Raw genomic sequence first — 6,000 nt, 5'->3', positions numbered from 1 at the left:
ACCGTTTTATGGTTTCAAATTTTCCATAAAAAATTCTGTATTATAAAATTCCCGATTTTTTGAGGTTATCTTCCAGATAAAATCAAAAGACCTAGTGCCATTTGAGCCTTGGTTTTTTTAACCTAGTGCGTGCTCAATTCTCCAATAACTATTTTCTTAACTCCGCCACTGCCGGTCCCAAGCCCGGAATGAAAAAGGAGGAGGGCAACAAAAGCAGAACATACTGGAAAAGTGTCAATAAGTTGGTTTTTAATTCGACATTGAGACGTTTCCTACAGAAGTTAGCTATATTTTATTTTTTTTAGGTCTTTTCGCCAAACTTACGTATCATAAAACGGACCATGTATGGTATCTTACTAACCATAAAACGGACCATATATGGTATCTTACTAACCATAAAATGAACCATATATGGTATCTTACTGATCATAAAACGGGCCATATATGGTATCTTACTAATCATAAAACGGACCATAATTGTTACCCATAAATTACCAGATTCTCCATAAAAAGAAAAAAAATTAATGGAAACTTGCATATCATAAAACGAGCCATAAATGGAAACTTTCGAATCATAGCACGATCATAGAACAAAAACAATTTATGACTTTTATGGGCCACATATGGTCCGTTTTATGGTAAGTAAGTAACCATATATGGTCCGTTTTATGGTAAGTAAGTTACCATATATGGTTCGTTTTATGGTAAGTAAGTTTGGTCAACCCGGGCTGTAACATTCAGAGAAGCTTTTATTGTTGAGATTCAGTTCAAACACTCCAGCTGAATGCAAGTGCGCCACAATAAACTGCTTATGAATTAATAGGCAATATTCTTCACCGAGCATTAAGAAACTAAAAAATTAAGGCCCGATAAGTTTGTGATCAAAACAAAAGTGTTTCTAATGATTACTGCGAAGAGACCTCCGACCAATCTATAGATTCCTTTTCAAGGTTCCAAAAACTTCTTAGAAAGAGAACACAGAGGGTTTAAAGGAAAAATTATACTAACAAAAAATTAGTTGTCAGCCAAGACAACCCGGACAAATTTGAATTTAATGAGATGATCAAATAATTGAATTGGTTGGTCTCAATGGTTGCTGACTCAGTTTTTATTTTCCTAAAGCAGTTGTTATGTCTACTTATTATCAAATAATCCAAGTTTCAACAAAAGGTTTCATTTTTACCTTGGCCTCTTTAGACACCTACGTGTAATTCTTCTGGGTTTTTAAATTTTAATTCCGTAATAAAGTTTTGAAAATTACTCACATTCAATTATATTACAAAAAAACCTGATGAGTTATCCCCGGGCCGAGGAATTTTGCCCATTTTATGTAAGATCAGCGGTAACTAGCGTTGACAAGTCGAAAAATTCAAAGCAATTTTCTTACAGAATTTTGCGTTGAATGCGTTGAACTTAGCGTAGATCGTACATATTTTGCGTTGAATTTAGCGTAGATGTTACATATTTTGAGTTGAAATTAGCGTAGATCTTACACATTTTGCGTTGAATTTAGCGTAGATCTTACATATTTTGCGTTGAATTTAGCGTAGATCTTAAATATTTTGCGTTGAATTCAGCGTTGGTCTTGCATATTTTGCATTGAAGTTATTGCTGATTTTACAAAAAAAACTCAACTCGTAAAACTCTGGGTATGCGACTCGAACCACTGCTCTCCTGCTTATTTGTCCCCTCTTCTACCAATGTGCCACAGCACCTTCGATTTCCTCAGATCCCCACTCTTTACAGATCGGAGTGTAACATCACGTTTCACATAATTATGGCGTTTCTAAGCGTTTCTAATTTTGTTCAATTTCTGCTCTAATTTTATGTCTTTTCAACTCGAGTTTTTCTTGCACGCAACCGGTTTCTGATTTTTTTGAGAAAGTCGCAAAAAATTGCCCCCCCCCCACGTATCCCCCCCTCATCACACGTACCCCCTCCCCCCCCCCAAATGTACCCCAACCAACCGCTCCCCATATATCCCAACCAACTCACACCCCCGCGACATCTACCCCCTCCCCTCACTTACCCCCCCCCCCCCCCCAAAAAAAAATCAAAAAGCAAATTTATGTAGTGTCAACGGTAAATTCAACGCAAAATATGTAAGATCTACACTATATTCAAGGCTAAATATGTAAGATCTACATTAATTTCAAAACAAAATATGTAAAATTGGCGTTGAATGCGTTGAATTTATCAAAGATCTACGCTCGAACGTTGATCTTACATAAATTCAAAGCATTCAACGCCAATCTTACTTAATTTTGCGTTTTTTAGCGTTGACAAATCGGCCCGGGTATTAAATTATGCAATAACCATATCCTAATGAGAAATACAGAGCAATAAGTTGATATTAAAGGCGATAAAACATTATGGAAACGTTTAGTTTAGGTAAAAAATCGATTGGAAAAATTTCGAAAAATTGTTAACTTTGATGAGCAGAAAACTCCTCAATTACCATGAAAATTTTGTCCACAAAAAGTTAAGTACTGTTTCATTTTGTATTTTCTCAACTGCAGCGAACTCAATTTTACTTTTAACAGAGTCTAATAAGCATTTTATGAGAAATCAGGTCTCACATCTCATTTTTATTCATAAAGAAAACGCTGAGAAAGGGACTTTCTCTAAATCATCATCGTTGTTGGAGACCTAATACTTCATTTTTACAGATAACTTTAAACACTTTTCTAATGTTTTAATGATTGAAAAAAGCCAACAGAAATAACCGTAGATCAAAGGTTTTTCTGTTTTCTAATTATTTTACACTTCTAGCGCAATAAGTAACAAAATGTCATAGATTATGGTGAACACAGCGACGTTCGCCAAATAAAAAACAAGGCGTTGTTGGCTTCCTTTTGTGGAAAATTTGATTTCATATTATATGTGACCTCTTAACCAACTCGACCCCTACTTGTTTGTAGGCACGATCGATGGTTTTGCAGTTCGCGTTCTTGTTATTTTTCTTTGCTTTGATGTCATTTGGTCTAATATGTTTATGTCTCATTGTCTCTCTAAATAACATCAATTCAATTTCACAAGTCTAAATAGAAAAAAGGATGCTCTGTAATGTGCGCTTGCAAATTAGGTTCCCACCCCACTCTTCAACATTTTGAATATTCAACTCTTCAACCAATGAATATCAGATAGAAAACCCCCCAAAAATTCAAAAAAAATTGTAAATTAATGTGTATGAACAAAAAGATCACCTCAAAAAGAAAGCAAATAACTAACTAGTGTAAAAAATGCCGCATTAGATTGATGAGATCAGCGATTATTAGGAAGTCAAGTGAAGATGAACAACAAAATCAAAAAACAATAACAGCAAACATTAATTACATCCAAAACTTCATGTCCAATAAAAAAACCTTATAATAGGGTCAAAATAGCGTTTGATAAGACTGAAACAAAATCACTTGAACTTTACTAGAAAAGATATGATCTATTAAACCGCTCTATTAAAACGCTCGGCAACAATTAGACAAAAAAAAGCAAAGAAAGCAAAGTTAAAAAAATTTGCTTAAATTTTTATGAACAATGAATTGCAAAGAAAAGAAATCCGTTAGATAACAATTGAAAAGATGCAACATGTTTATGATCAGATATGCCTCTAAAGGAGAGCACTAAGTCCTCTCATTATTCAATTTTTTATGCGGTTACAAAGAGATATAGACAACAAACAAGAAATTGAATTAAAATTTGCTAGTCAACGCTGTTAACGCGGTAAAGATTATTGGCCTTCATCAAACGTCAATAAAGTGATATGGACTTCTCATAATGAAAGTAGGTAAAAAGTCAACAAAAAATAAGAAAAGTGCAAATTAATGTAATACTTTTTCATTTTTCGAAAGCAATTACTTTGAAAAGACCAGAGAGCCATTGGCTACAAAAAATAAATTATTAAATAGGTTCATCTATTTGTCCGAAGGAAGCGCTTGAGACCTGTAGTTGTTCTGAATATGTCTTACGTCTACAAAAAGAATGTCAAATTCAAAACTTACTTTACTTTTTTTTGCGAGAAACCCGTGTCAAAACCAGTAAATTTATAATGCATTGTTTAAGAAAGACCTTAGACTTTGTACAATTGCATCTTTCCTAAAAAATGAAAATCTTATTTATGACCTGTAATTATAGGGACTAGGTAGCAAATAAAAGAACACAAAATGCAAAGTTAAAAAGTGTTTTCAAAGTCATGAGAGCTATGAGTTATCTACTCACATCAGAAAATAGGCTTATGTATTCCTCTATCAAAAAACAGTCAATATTATGACAATATGAAAAAAAAACGAGAATCAACACCAATGGCCCAAAGACTAAAATTGAAAGAAAAAATAGTGAAAACTAGTAGTACCAAGCCACAAAGACTTTACATCAGGCGTAAAGCAACAAAGAAATTTGTATATTAACTCAGTAGAAAGAAAAGGAAGGAAACTCATACATTCTTTGCGGACACTAAGCTACAAAATGACCAAAATAAGAAAAAATTTGAGGCAGATTTCAATAAGACATTGTTTAATTAAAAATCAAACATTTTCGAAAGTCAAAACGACCATAATATTCAAATAAAGAAACGAAATACTTATTTTTGGAACTGCTTGGGAGCGACTTGGAGCTAGCAACACAGAGCTTTGATTTGATTTGTTCTGTTCCTTAATTAACCTAAAAAAGATCAATTTTTTAAAAAAAAGACTGACTGATTGCAATCCGAAAAAGTTTCGGATTGCAACCGACTAAGGCTGTACCAAAACCACCCTCGGTTTTGCTTTTCATCCATTAAGTACACACATTTGTTACGAATGTTATAGATCTTGAAGTTTTGTCAGATGAAAGATTTTAAAAAAAATACTCGGATGTGGACCACATTCAGACCACATTCAACGGATGTGGAATAAGAAGTAGATCCCTCTGTAGTTTATAAAGATTTTTTTAGTTGTTTTTAAGTGTTTTTTTGTTTGTCTTCCGGCAAATTCAATCAAAGTTGGCAAAGGAGCTTATTTCGGGCAATTTTTAATGAAAAGCTGTGTTTTGAAATAATTAACCAAAATTTCAGCCCAAAAAATTAAATGAAAATAGTCAACAAAACGTTTTTGTCTTTAAAAAAAAACAAACAGTTCAATTGTGACCGGATTTTGCATATTTTAGCATAATTGACAAAATTGTAGGCAAATGTGAATAAAAACAACGCAAACCGGTCTAATATTCACAAAAAAATTAAAACCACGATAACTTGCTCTGAAAAACGATAGTCAAAAAATCTTTATTAAAAAGCCCGTGCGGCGTAGATCATGAAACCATATTCTATGCCGGATGGGCTTTTTAATGATACAACTCACCATTCTCTACTATGAACATATCGACCGCTCAAAATTGTCTGAACAAAAAAAAACCAATTGAGTACATAGTTCCTTCCCCCTCAAAAGGGTGAGGAACAATTAATTAATTTTTATTGACCATGACGCCACTAATTTTTAAGAATTATCTTTGACTTCCTTGTCTTGTAGGCGCTTGTTCTAGAGATAGACAGAGAGAGACAGAGAAAAAGAGAGAGAGAGAGAGCGAGTGAGCAAGCGACCGAGCGAGAGATAGAAAGATAGAAAGAGAGAGAGAGAGAGAGAGAGAGAGAGAGAGAGAGAGAGAGATAGAGACATTTAGAGAGAGAGAGAGAGAGAGAGAGAGAGAGAGAGAGAGAGAGAGAGAGAGAGCGAAAGAAAGAGAGACAAAGAGAAGTTTTATATGAAGCGTAAAAGATAGGATCGATACATTTTAAAGAGTTAATATCGTGGCTGACTTTTTAATTAATCTTATGGGACCACTTGTCTTCAAAAAGTATTTGTTTCAAATGATTTTTGTTTTGTCTAAATATTTTTTATGTAGCTATTAAGTCTCCATATTAGCGGGACTTATCGGCCTTCATTTTTAACAAATGTGGAATCGCTTAAATGGCTAGAGGCCATGGCTAGTTGTTTTTGGGGACTTAACATCATTTACTATAGTAAAATTTTA

This window comes from Convolutriloba macropyga, chromosome 2, assembly GCF_964194025.1.
Source record: "Convolutriloba macropyga chromosome 2, txConMacr16.3, whole genome shotgun sequence".
Lineage (NCBI taxonomy): Eukaryota > Metazoa > Xenacoelomorpha > Acoela > Convolutidae > Convolutriloba > Convolutriloba macropyga.
This window is presented reverse-complemented; position numbering follows the sequence as displayed.